The following is a 12779-nucleotide window of genomic DNA, read 5'->3' as shown; positions in this document are numbered from 1 at the left end:
CTGGCAAACACATTGGGCCTATAGCAAAAAACTCTCTTAAAAAAAAAAAAAAAAGAAAAGAAAAGAAAGCAAAACTACAACTCACAGACAGGAAGATAATGTGTGCAAAATACATATCTGACAAGGGACTTGTATCCAAAACGTATAAAGAACCTCTATGATTCAAAGGTAATAAGACAAATACCCCAATTTAAAAATAAGTGAGGACCGGGAACCAGCAGTTAGCGTAATGGCTATGTCGCTGGACTCCCACATAGTCGACCGCGGTTCGAGTCCCAGACCCGGTGGCTTAAAACTCACGCCGGGCGCGTGTGCGTGCGTGCCCAAGATCCCGAGAGGAGAATGGAGGAGAAGGGATTGCAGCGTGACCATCCCCCCTGGGGGGTGATTTCTCACTTTCTGTCTCTATGTCTCTCTCTGTCTGTCTGGCGAGCGCACGCGCCCTATAGCGAAAACCTCTCAAAAAAAAAAAAAAAATGAGGACCAGCAGATGGCACAGAGGTTAAGGCACCTGGGTCTCTCACGGCAAACTAGGCACTTCGAGTCCTCGGCCAGCAGCTTGAAAATCACACCAGGCACGTGTGCGTGCGTGCCCAGAATCCCAAGAGGAGAATGGAGGAGAAGGGATTGCAGCGTGACCATCCCCCCTGGGGGGTGATTTCTCACTTTCCTTCTCCCTCTGTCTCTCTCTCTCTCTCTGTCTCTGGTGAATGCACAAGCCCTATAGCAAAACTAAAATAAATTTTAAAATAAACGAAATAAATAAGTTATTTGAATACACAATCCTCCAGAGAAGAAGTATAAATGGCCAATAAGCTCACAAAATGATGTTCGAGGGGCCAGCAGGTGGCATGGTGGTTAAGGTGTTGGACACACCCACATAGCTGACCATGGTTCGAGTCCTGGACCTGGTGGCTTGCTTTCTCACTTTCCCTCTTTGTCTCTCTGTGTCTCTCTCTGGTCAAACTAAAACTAAATGAATGAAGAAATAAAACTAAATAAATAATAATAAAAAAAAGATGTTCGACATCATTTATCATTAAAGGCAATCCAAAACTACAGTGAGAGATCATGTCACACCCCCAAGGCTGACTGTACTCGCAAAGATAATTACAGTGTTGGTGAGAGTGTGGAGACACGGAACCCTCATGGCTGGCTGGCGAGGATGTGCAGTGGTGTGGCGCTTTGGAGACCGTTTGACTGCTCCTCCCGTTATTAAACCTCGTTACCCTATCGCACAGAAATCCCACTCCTTGATGTCTACTCAAGGGGCATGAAAGCCTAAGTTCACACACAAATAAAAAAGCCTGTTCGTGGACGTTTATAGCAAACTTACTCATGACAAACCAGAAGTGAGAATAACTCAGATGTCCAACTGCTACGTGGGTCAACAGAACGACCCCACGACGGAGTCCTAGTGGGCATTAGCAGGGCGAAGTACTGGAGTACTCTGCGGCCTGGCCAAACCTGGCAGCATTATGCTACGTGAGAGAAGCCGGTCACGAAAGGCCAGGATTCCACGTGTGTGAAAGGCCCAGGGAGGCAAATCTGTGGATGGAAGGTAAATTAGTGGTTGCCCAGAGCTGGGGAGCGGGGACAAGAGAGAGGAGGTACAATATTTTTTCAGAGGGTGACGAAAATGTAAAACTAGATCGGGGACAAGAGAGAGGAGGTACAATATTTTTCCAGAGGGTGACGAAAATGTAAAACTAGACAGGAAAAATAAAGAAAATTAGATGACAGGTCATACCATTTTATAAATGTACTAAGAGTCCTTTGAATTATACACTTTAAGTGAGCGAACGTTATGACATGTAAATTCTATCTGAAATCGTATATTAAAAAAGAATGAATGAGGGCCAGCAGGTGGTGTGGTGGTGAAGGTGCCCGATTCCCACATGGCTTACTGCACGGTTCGAGCTCCTGACCCGACAGCATGAAAGTCACGCCAGGCGTGTGTGAGTGTGTGCGTAAAATCCCAAGAGGGGAATGGAGGAGAAGGGACTGTGGTATGACCATCCCCTCTGGGGGTTGATTTTTCACTTTCCCTCTCTCTGTCTCTCTCTGGTGAGTGTACATGCCCTATGGCAGAAAGCTAAAAAAAATAAATAATAATTAATAAAGTGAGAGAAATTGGAGGTGGCAAGTATAGATAAGTCTTCTAGAGAATTCCTTGAACTCACAGCGGCATTTATGTGTTTGTTTTTAAATGACCGGTCCATCAACACCTTCGTTGTAGCACAGGAGGAGTTTGCTCCGGATGGGGCTGAGGAAGGAGGTGCTGTTGTACTGCGCTGAGTTCCCAGTGGCTAGTTTGCCCAGGTGGTCCCCTGATCATGTGGGCAAACTCTCCACCTGGAATACGGAAGTTCAGTGGGCCAGTATCAACCCCCCCACCCCCCACAACACAAGGCTCTATACGGAAGTTCAGTGGGCCTCTATCAACCCCCCCACCCCCCACAACACAAGGCTCTGCTTCTCGCTTCAGCTTATTGATCACTTCTGTTGCTTCTTTCTTTTTTAAAGATTTTTTTTTATTTGTTTATTTTAATTTAACCAGAGAGGGATGGAGTGAGAGACAGAGGGAAAGTGGGAAAGCAAGCCACCAGGTTCAGGATTCGAACTGTAGTCGGCCAGCCATGTGGGAGTCCAGTGCCCTTAACCACCACGTCACCTGCGACCCCTTCCCTTTCGTTTTCTGTTGGTGTTATCCTGGTCCCACGAGGTAGAAGGAGGAAAGACAGCCTCTGCTCATCTATAAAGAAATACCTGTGTGTGTGAAGCAAAGAAGGCCAGGAGCCTGTGGGGAAACAGCAGGGAGTTGCCCAGAGGCATTTTCTGTAGCGAGGGAAGAAGAGAATAAACAAGGCTTCTGCCAGAAATGCCTGGAATGAAAGCACTTTCCTCAGCCCAAGGTCAGGCTGTGTGGACGCGTGGACAGGGAACCTGATCAGTTGTCCCTGTACTCTCCATGAAAAGCAGGTGGCTTTCTCTCCTCGGAACTCACCCCTGCTCATTCTACCTGCCTCCAGATTCAGAGCCCGGACACCAGCGTTAACTCCTCAGGGTGGCAACTGGCAGGGCACCCGGGAGCACCGTAGCTACCCGGTGTCCCTGGCCAGCAGAGGCATAGACTGCCTGGGCCAAGGAGAGGGGTCCCGTAACCAGACACCCCACCCCACCCCAGGAAAGAAAGCTGTGGATCAACCCTCCCAGGAGGCTGCCCACGCCTGCCAGCCACACCCTGGCTGCGAGGGCCTGCACATTCCTGGCTTGCGTCTTCCATGGAGTGAGACGGTGACCCTAGCAGAATTGTGGGGGAGCGCAACCACAGGAGGGAGAAGGTGCCTCCGCTGTCCTTATCCTGGGCCCAGGCTCCCCCCACAGGTGGGTGTTGTCTTCTCACCGCTCTTTGCCTCGGCTTGAATACAGCCATGCCTGGGCTCTGGGTCCGAGAAGGGGACTTGATTCTTGGCAGAAGAGAGTGGAGAGTGATCTCGTCGCCGAGTCTAGATCTGCCTGCGAGGCCCCGTCTTTTTGCTGTGAAACCACACCTCGATTCCTGCTCTTTCTCTGTGTCTTCGGGTCTTGGAGCTCACGCTCATGTCTTTCTGATCTTGGTCTTTTCACTCATCCCAGACTTATCCCTTTCATTTCACTGACCCTCTCACCCACCCATATCCATGAGGCCAGGAGGCAACAAAGACAGCCAGGGCCTTGGCTCCTCCTTTTTTCTTTTTTTTTTTTTAAGAGAGAGATTTTTTTTTTTTTTTTGCTATAGGGCATGTGTGCTCGCCGGAGAGACAGAGACAGAGAGACAGAAAGTGAGAAATCACCCCTGGGAGAGTGGCCACATTGCAGTCCCTGCTCCTCCAGTCTCCTCTCGGGATCTTGAGTACACATGCACACGCGCCCGGTGTGAGTTTTAAGCTGCCAGGTCCAAGACTCGAACTGCAGTCGACTACATGGGAGTCCAGCAAAGTAACCATTGTGCCATCTACTGGTCCCTCGGCTCCTTCTGAGGTGTTCTGTCCACCGAGGCTCTCAGACCCTGAGTCCAACGGCTAGGCCTCCCTGGCTTTGTCTGCTGGTCCTGGCCTTTATCTGCACTTGGACCAGACAACAATGTGGCCACCCTGGGTAACCCAGCCACCTGCCGAGCCTCAGAACTGGTGTTGACTCACCAACACACCAAGGAGCCTAGAGAGAGCACTCTCGTCATCCCACTGTCTCCCTGTAGCCCCATCTTACCCTTATCTACCTCTCCCGGACAGAACGCCCTTGGTCAGTGTTCCCCCATTCACTCCAGTGCTCCGAATTGTGCTTACAGACACAGGACTTGAGGCCAGCAGATGGCAAAATGGCTGTGTCGCTGGACTCCCATGTAGTCGACCGTGGTTTGAGTCTCAGACCCAGTGGCTTAAACTCATGCCAGGCATGTGTGCATGCATGCCTAAGATCCCGAGAGGAGAATGGAGGAGAAGTGACTGCAGCATGGCCATCCCCCCTGGGGGGTGATTTCTTGCTTTCTGTCTCTGTCTCTCTGTCTTTCTGGCGAGCGCATGCACTCTATAGTTAAAACCTAGGCTCTACTGACTAGCTGTGAGGCTTTAGAGAAGTGCCTTCACCTCTCTGAGCTTCCTCATCTGGAGAGTTGGGAATAATACTAGTGTCAATCTCATGACTTTGCCATTGCAAAATCAATCACTGAAATAATCTTCGTAAAGCCCTTAGCACAGAGACTTGAATGTTCATTGTAAGTATTCGGTATGTCTGCTAGTACTTTATTTTTAAAGGATCATTCATTCATTCATCATATATTTACTGAGCCTCATGCCAGGCATTGGGATATGAATGTCCCTCTTAAAAAGTTCTGCCCTTGGGGCCAGCAGGTGGCATGGTGGTTGGCACGCTGGACTCCCACATGGCCAACCACAGTTCCAGTCCCAGAGCAAGTGGCTTAAAAAAATCATGCTAAGCCCATGTGCATGGCATGCCCCAAATCCCAGGAGGAGAAGGGATTGTGGTGTGGCCATCCTCTCTGGGGAATGATTTCTCACCTTCCCTCTTCCTGTCTTTCTTGTTCTCTGGCAAGCACATGCAACCTATGACAAAAACCTTAAAAAAAGAAAAAAAAAAGAGAGAGAGAGAGAGAGAGAGAGAACTGCCCTCTCAAATGCAGAAAGAACCAGTTCATTCTGGTCCCGGAGCGCAGGGAGCTGAAGCCCATGGCTTATACCAAGGCAGAGGAGAGGCACTGACCACCAGGTGCTGCCCGAGAATGGTGGTGACCGTGCCCTCCACCTTCCCACTCTCTGTTAATACCACCGCAACTCCCTGGGTCAGGTGGGCACCCAAGGAAGAAGGCAGTTGGAGGGGAAGTGAGCAGGGAAACACCCTCTCCTTCTGCTTCCCTTCTCCGTGCGCCAGAGTGGCCAGGCCTCTGCCGCAGGAGGGTGGTCTCCTTCGAGGAGGCCTTGTCGAAGCTGTCTGGTCTGCCCCGGAAGTAGGAAGGGTGGCGGGGGTGGGGAGGCGGCAGGAATGTTCTCCTGGCCTGCTGCTCCGCGTGGCGGGTGTGCAGAGAGGAGGGCCTCTGGACATCAAAGGTTCCTTTTGTCCCTTTCCGAGTGGCAGGGCAACCCGCTGCTGGCGATGCTGGCCCTGACGTCACCCACGCCCGGCCACTGACCTCCCTCTGCAGCCAGGAAACCGGCTGGGGAGCGGCACGCACAGTCGCAGCAAACCTCAAAATAAAGAGGCAACTGCCTCTCCTCCTCCTCCTCCATCTCCCCCCAGTAAGTGTGTCTTTTCCTCTTGTTCTCGCTCTTCTTTTTTTAAGCCTCATGGAAGATTTGACTTGTAGATCAACTTTCAGAATGTAGGAGGTCAGAATGGGTGTCATCAGCAGAAAAATATGTACAGCTGATCTCGACAAGAAGAGGGACCCAGAGCAACAAGGCGGTGGTACCTCCTAAGCCCAGGGAGTTGGCAGCGTCTGGGCTTCAGAGGAGCCGACACCTCTGCGTAAGTGAAGGCCCACCTCTCCGCCACCCCACCGCTCGGTGCCCTTCACTGCCTGGTGCTGCCATCTTGCTCCCTGACTGACACCTGAGGCTTGGCGGCCCCGGCCCAGAGGGGGGAGTTGGCACTGTGTTTGGGAGACCCTCAAAATACAGTCCCAAAGGGATCTGATCTCTGTCTTCTCCCCAGGACCAGCCGAGAACAAAAACAACCAAACCCTGGGGAAATGGCCCAACGGGTGCCTTTCCCGTCAACCCTCTCTTCTGTCTCCTCTTCCTCCTCTGGCAGAGAACTCGGTTTCAGCCCGCCAAAATGTTTGTCCGTAGTTCTAGACCGGTTGCTTCCTGGATCTCACACGAAGTGATCGAATGTAAAAACACACCCTGTCCTGGGCAAATACATGTCCCGAGCCGTGAAATAGGCTTTGCACTCTTTACCTGGTGAAAGATGGCAGCCTCAGTCAGAAAACGTCCCCAGCCCTGCTGCCTGTGGAGCGCGTCCCTGGTCGCGCTGGTGTACCACCTCCAGCGTCTCGCTAGGCTGTTGGTAGAGGGCTTGTGTTCACCCCTGCTGTGCATGGGAGAGGGGGTTAAGTACAAAGATCGCATGTCTGCTTTAACTCTGTCTAAAAACGCTTCGGTCTTTGCACGGTCTGTAATTTTAAAGGAAACGATTTTCACACATACACAAGAACTGCAGAGTACACAGGCACCACAATCATACCCTGATTTCCCTGGCTTCTGAAGTCATCCTGCGTCAGCATCTGGTCTGAGGAGCCTGGCTGAGCAGATCTGCCCCTCACAAATTCTATGTTAAAATGATCAGGAAGTGTATTTCAAAAAGAAGTCTTCTTTTAAAGGCAGTAGGGAAACGTGTCAATTGCTGGAGATAGCGGTGCATTCCTTTGTAAACCGACAACGTCCTTCAGACATTTGCTAGCACACGCTAACGTGTCTGCTTCGTAGGCCCTGCGTTTCACTTTTCTGTTTTATTTTACGGCACCAGGTTCTCTCGAAGTGAAGCTCTGCTGTACGACTTTCCTTCTGGCTGCAAGACCGGAACACTGTGGCCACTAATTTGGTGAGTGTCCCTGGTCCCTTGTGGTTGCTTGAATTTAAGTCTACTACTTCTACTTTTTTTGGTTTATAATAAGGTTTAGAGAAAGAGGGAACGGGCACAGAGTCTCCCGAACCGAGTGATAACAGCAGGATCAAAGAGGACACAGGCTGATTGCTTTAATAGACCCCAAATGTAACTGGCTCAAACACGGGACTGTCTGCCTTCCCGTGTATCGGCACAGGCCGGTGGAGCAGCTCACGCATGCATTTATCTGAGACACAGGTTAAGAAGGGCCCTGCTTTCTGCTCCATGTGGCTTTTGAGGTTACGGGGGCGTCTTTCCTCCTCCGAGGAAATAAAAGAGTGTGAAGCGCACTTGGGAGGTTTCTCATGGCCCATGCCTAGAAGTAGTGTATGTCACTTCCACTCACATCCCATTGGCTAAAATGCAGTCACGTGACCACACTGGCTGCAAAGAGGTCTGGGAAACGTAGTCGCCAGTTCGACAGCCACTTCCCAGGGGCAAGTCCGGAGAGAGTTTCCGGAGAAGAGATAGTTGTGTTTGCCACGGCGCAGGAAGGAACTTGGAAGTGCTCAAGGATGAGGCTGTGGAGTGAGCCGTGGGAGAAGGAGGCGAGCGTTAGATGTTAGAATTCCTGGCACGTTCAGGTCACGTCTGGGCATGTGGTCGAGGAGCAGTGCTGAGAGTTCTCAAGATGCCTTTGTGCTTGCTGACCCTGAGCCTTTAGGCGAGCACCATCATGCAGCCAGCGGCCAGTGAGCCGGAAGGACGTGCTTCCCCACACTTTCCTTCTGGCGGCCTCTCGGTCTCGGGCCGTCCTGGCTCTGTCCCCTGCTGTTGGATCTAGTCAAGAGTTCTGTTCCCCAACTGTGAACTTACAGCCAAGCTCAGGAGCTGTCTGCCACTGGGGGCTTTGGGAAGTGATCCCACCTGATCTGCTCCAAGTCTTGCGACACTTCATGAGGGAGGAGAATTCCCCAACTAAAGGACTTTCAAACCAAGTTATTAGAGAAACATTGAAATGTACAGTAGTCTCGGGACCAGCAGTTGGCGTACTGGCTACGTCGCTGGACTCCCACATGGCTGACCACGGTTTGAGTCCAGACCTTAGGAGCTTTCTCTCTTTCTCTCTCTCTCTCACTCTCATCAAATTGAAGAATAATAATAAATTTAAAAATAAAATAATTTTAAAAAGTAACACAGTAGTTTCTTGGGACCAGCAGATGGCATAATGATTACATTGCTGGCCTCCCATGTACTCAGCTCCAGTTTGAGTTCCAGAACCAGCAGCTTAAAACTCAGGCTGGGTACGTGTGCGTGCATGCCCTAAATACTGAGAGGAGAGCCAAGGAGAAGGGACTGTGGCATGGCCATTCTTCCTGGGGGTGATTTCTGTTTCTGTCTCTCTGTCTTTCTGCCAAGTACTCACACCCTACAGCAAAAAACTCTCTCTCTAAAAAAAAATACAATTATCTCCCCCTTAACTGCAGTTGAACTTTCCTTGCCCCACAGCCACCTGCAGTACCAAACTATTAAATAGATCATTTCAAAAACGAACAAGCCTGGGGTCGGCAGGTAGCATGGTGGTTGAGGGCTCTGGACTCCCACATGGCCAACCATGGTCTGAGTCCCAAACCTGGTGGCTTGCTTTCTCATGTCCCCTTCTCTCTCTTCCTCACTCTGTCCCTCTCTAATCAAATGAAATACATAAGTAATTAAAGTTAAATAAAATAATTCTTAAACAAAAGGACCAATCCCTAACTTATCAATTCTGGGTAGTGTGGTGAAATCTCGTGCTGTCCACTTCATGCTGCCTGGGCGTGAAGCATCCCTTTGGCAGCGTCCGCACGCCACGCCGCTGCCTGCCCGTTAGCCACTTCGTAGCCGTCTCGGCCATCAGGCCGGCAGTTGCGGTACGGCTGTGCTTGTGTTCAGGTAACCCCGTTTTGTTCAGCAGTGGCCTCGGAGTGACAGGGTCGTGATGCTGGCAGTTTACATCTGCTGAAAGGAACAGGCACAGTGGGATGATGTCAGTTCTCAAGCTAAGAAGGAAAGGAGAAGGATTATGTGCTGAGGCCTGGGTAGGGTGTGGTCCTGTCAGTGGTTTCAGGCCTGCACGGGGGCCTTGGAAGAGGTCCTCCGTGGATCAGGGGAAATACTGGAGCCTAAGGAGACCTAGGCTGGGGCTGCTATCCTACCCTAAAGGATTTGGTACAGATCCCAGCTTTTTCTTTTCAGGACAAGTTTAAACCATTTCCTGAAATAACAAGTAGTAAAGTTTTTGTTTTTGTTTGTAGAGGAGAACGCATGCACTGGCCAGAAAGACAGAGAGAGAGACAGAGAGACAAAAAGCGAGAAATCACCCCTCAGGGGATGGCCACGCCACAATCCCTTCTCCTCCGTTCTCCTCTTGGAATCTTGGTCAGGCATGCAATGCACCCAGCATGAGTTTAAGCCACCAGGTCTGGGACTCGAACCGCGGTGGACTGTGGGAGTCCAGCGACATAGCCATTATGCTAATTGCTGGTCCCAACAAGTAGTAAAGTTGTAAGCCTAGTTTGGAGGCCCCTTCCGTAGTTTTATATTGTATGTGGCCTTGGTACAGTACTCCCCTTGCTGGGAAATACCAGAAACTATACGAAGGTACCTTCTGATGCCCCTAATTTAAAGGCCTCTGATAAGCGTGGACTGGAGTCGTTACCTCAGTTGCCTAGCATCTCGTTCTGTGCTGTTGTCATCAATATTTAGCTAATGAATTTTGCCCCTGGACTTGACATTTTTGGCACCCACGTCCACACCCTGAAGAGTGTGTTGTCTATTGTGTGGGAAGGCCAGCTACTGGCCAGTTTGACACAGCCTCTCTGATCTCCAACAGAAGCTGATCCCTGGCCCACTCTCCTATGACCCCTGCCTAGCCTTTGCCAGTCCCCTCTTAGTGGGCTAAGAAGGAATGGAATAGAATAACAGGTGATTTGTCACAGAAATATGTCATCCTCTGAAAGTCCTTTTCCTGGGTTGTTGGGGAATCAGAATTCTGAGCCAGGAGCTGGCTGGGCTAGCAGAGTAAGCTAAAGATAAGACCAGGTTGAATGGTGGAATACAGTGTTTGCTAGAAGGATGTAGTCAAAGGAATAAGGTGAGAACCAGTGCGGGGTTTCAAGTGCTAGAACCAGTCAGGGACGATCTATTGCTGCAAGTTCCAATCTAACAGAGTCTGCCAGGAAGGGCAGAGCCAAAGGCCGCTGACAAGGAGGAAAGCTGTCAGGGGCATTCTTTGTCTAATCACAGCATGTTAATTTCCACTGCCACCAGTATGTTAATTTCAACTGCCACCTATGGCTCCTCAAAGTACTAAGTACACAGAGGCTGACATGCAAGTGGTAGGATTGGGGGGCAGGGGTTGACCTCTTGTTTCCATTTTTCACCATATTGTATGGTGGAAGAGGTGTATTACCACCAAATCAGGTAGACGGAATTTCATTACTGCCGATGGTTGATGTCCCGGGTCCCTAGGACTGTTAGCACTGTTAACCCAGCATGCTAGGCGACCTCACAGACACCAGCAAGGTAGAATTGTGTACAAACACACATTTTGTAAGTATTTAGGTATTTAACATTTTCCAAAAAAAAACATCAAAGTGGGGGCTGTCAGGTGGCATGGCGACGAAGGGCACTGGGCTCCCACGTGGCCGATCGCGGTTTGAGTCCTGGACCTGGCGACTTGCTTTCTCACTTTCTCTCTTTCTCTCTCTCTCTCTCACTCTCTCGCTCTGTTCCTCTCTGGTCAAATTAAAATGAATAAATAAATACATGAAGTTAAATAAAGCAATTCCATTTTTAAGAGTTATTTTATTTAACCTTATTTATTTATTTTAATTTGCTCAGAGAGGGACAGAACAAGAGAGAGAGAGACAGAGAGAAAAAGCAAGTCACCAGGTCTGGGACTTGAACTGAGGTCAGCCATGTGCGAGTCCGGAGTCCTTAACCACCATGCTACCTGCCAATCCCCCAATAATATAATTCTTTAAAAGAAAATCAAAGTGAACATCATGGGGAAAGTTAGACTTTTCTTGAGCTTCCTTAGGTTTAATTTTGCATTCTGCTGGTTTTTCGCCCCATTTTAATTACACCTGATGGGTGAAACTCAAATTTGGGCACCATAGTTGTTCCAGAGCTTAGTTCATCGGAAGACCTTCGCCTAGCCTTGCCGATTCATGAAGAGCAGAGGTGGATGGAGTGCCGGGGCCCAGACCCAGTTGCTTATTTTAACCCGAGAGGTTTTCTTGTTGTCACAACCCGGAAGTGCAAACTCCCTTCTCCCCGGGCCACCATTATGAGCATTCTCTTACTCCCTTCAGAGGGTTTTGCAATAAGACCACGTCACATTCACCACGGGTAAGAATTCATAGTAAGAGAGCTTCGTAATTTCTCATGTTGAAATCCCCTAATTTCTTGTCGAGCACCAACTTGGAAAACACCACACTAAAGGCTTCAAGATTTTGTTTTTAAGTCAAGAAGCCTCTGGTTTTCATCAGAACTTTAAAGCTTCCCCCTGCCTCCAAACTGGCCCTTAAAAAAAAAAAAAAAAGTTCTGCAGAGACTGTGTCAATAAGTAAGGTTATATGCGCAAGCAGTTTGGGCAGCTCAGAAAACCGCATGACAAATCAATATGTCGATGAAAGTCATTACTGTAATTAGGTCAGGGTTGGTGCTTTGACTCCTGACAGTGCTATTCATTTTTTTTTTTAAGTTTATTTCTTCTGTAAGAAAGAGAGAGAATGGAAAAGAGAAATTATCCTCAACAGGGTGTTCACACTGTGAACACCCCAGCCTCAGCCAGCCAGGATCACGGGCCTGCTGGGAGGGTGACCTCAGGACAAGGACCTGAGACCTTCCCACGTGAGTTCAGTATCAGTGTTGCATCACCGCCATGCCACTGAGGCTGCTCCTGCGATGAATGTTTTAAATATCATTATTTTCCAAATTTTTCAATCTTTCTAAATAAACTTCCATCTGGATCCTTAACCCTACTCCTAGCTAGCCAAAGTATGTAATAGAAAGATTTCAAGGCTGTTTGGAAGGGTCATCTCTAAGTCTAACTGAGGCTACTGAACTTACTCAGAGAGACTTTTGACCCAGGCTTCCTTGAAATCTTTGAGAGTGGGTGGATGAGTTCATCTCCAGGGCTCCTGGTGCATCAGGAGAAGAAGGCTAGGAAACCACTCCATGGGAGCACTGCCCTTTGTACCTATCCAACTAGAGTAGAACCTTCCTTCTTGTCTAGAAGCCTCTAATCACGAGTACGGTCTGCTTAGCCTTTGGGGATGAGGTGGGGGTTGGGCATGTTGAGTCAACAAATATGAGTTTGACCCAAGAACAATAACTAAGACATCATTTAAGCTGCAAACTCCCTCCCTTCCATGTCCCAGATCCTACAGGCTGTCATCCTTGAATATAGTGGAAAATAGTATCTGGTGAAAAAGATTTCTCATTGACCCACATTCCTTGGCATTAACCACACCACGGTCTCTCACAAAAGAAGTACCTTAACACTGACCGTAGGCCCAGGACTCAGTCCAGTGTGAGTTCTCGGTGAAAGGCCATAGCTGCTGGGCCTTTCCTTTCCTTCTCTCTTCCTTCCCCCCCCCCCAAACCCCCCCCAGTGTCACAAAGGGGCC

At 49.5% G+C, this 12779-nt stretch overlaps 1 long non-coding RNA gene across 4 annotated transcripts in view; it reads left to right on the top strand.

Annotated features, from left to right (window-relative positions):
- Nucleotides 1-5710: 5710 nt before the first annotated feature.
- LOC102494159 (uncharacterized) overlaps nucleotides 5711-12779 on the top strand; it is a 68640-nt gene continuing 61571 nt past the window's right edge. For 3 of the 4 annotated variants that reach the window (XR_001371329.2, XR_003551520.1, XR_336369.3), the window contains exons 1-2: nucleotides 5802-6024; nucleotides 7027-7101. This is a non-coding gene — a long non-coding RNA (uncharacterized LOC102494159). The other variant, XR_003551519.1, reaches the window with a different exon arrangement.

This window comes from Tupaia chinensis, unplaced genomic scaffold (genome assembly GCF_000334495.1).
Source record: "Tupaia chinensis unplaced genomic scaffold, TupChi_1.0 Scaffold138115_2, whole genome shotgun sequence".
NCBI classification, from domain to species: domain Eukaryota; kingdom Metazoa; phylum Chordata; class Mammalia; order Scandentia; family Tupaiidae; genus Tupaia; species Tupaia belangeri.
The sequence above is the reverse complement of the archived record's forward strand: the minus strand, read 5'-3'. Positions and strand labels throughout refer to the sequence as shown.